Consider the following 602-nt stretch of genomic DNA (forward strand, 5'->3'; position numbering starts at 1 on the left):
CCCCCGGCGGGCGCTGGGGGGGGGCGGCCCCCCCCGAGCCGCAAGGACAACGCGGCCTCCCCCTCCCCACCGGTCTCCTCCCTCCCCAGCGCCGGGACTCGGGGCGCCGGTCGGGGCGGGAACGGGAGCGACGCCCGCCCTTGGGTAGCCCGCGCAGCCCCGGCAGCCCCGGCAGCCCCCTCCCCGCGCTGTCGCGGACCCTCATGCAGGGGCGCCAGGTCGGCCCGTGCCGCAGCCTGTGTCTTAAGGGGAGCCGGGGACGCGGCGCGGGGAGGGGGCGAGGCGGGCGGCGGAGCCAGGGAAGAGTGGCCGAGCGCCGGGGCCAACACCCGGGTCGCGCGGGGCAGGGAGCTGACACGCCCCACTCAACGCGCGGCGCGGGCTGGGGTCGCCGAGAGCCTTACCTTGGCGCGCCGCAGAAGTCGGGAGGGAGGCGGCTGGCTGTGCCTGGGGCCGGCGCACACCCCGGCTTCGGGGCGCACGCAGCCTCCGGGTGCACAGTCCCGGTCCGGGGCGCGCACCCCCGGGCTGGCGCACTCTGGTCGCCCGGGGCGCGCACACCCTCGGGCGCCCTCTCGCCGGCGGGCTGGGCCCGGGCCCGG

The 602-nt window shown here is 80.9% G+C and overlaps 1 protein-coding gene across 1 annotated transcript in view; it reads right to left on the minus strand.

Moving 5' to 3' along the window:
• Positions 1-589, minus strand: part of KANK4 (KN motif and ankyrin repeat domains 4) — a 68,381-nt gene extending 67,792 nt beyond the window's left edge. The window contains exon 1 of the mRNA XM_077768123.1: positions 405-589. The gene's annotated coding sequence lies outside the window, so the exon portion shown is untranslated. The remainder of the gene's footprint in view (positions 1-404) is intronic.
• Between the last annotated feature and the right edge of the window lie 13 nt (positions 590-602).

This window comes from Crocuta crocuta, unplaced genomic scaffold (genome assembly GCF_008692635.1).
Source record: "Crocuta crocuta isolate KB4526 unplaced genomic scaffold, BGI_CrCroc_1.0 scaffold85, whole genome shotgun sequence".
Classification (NCBI taxonomy): domain Eukaryota; kingdom Metazoa; phylum Chordata; class Mammalia; order Carnivora; family Hyaenidae; genus Crocuta; species Crocuta crocuta.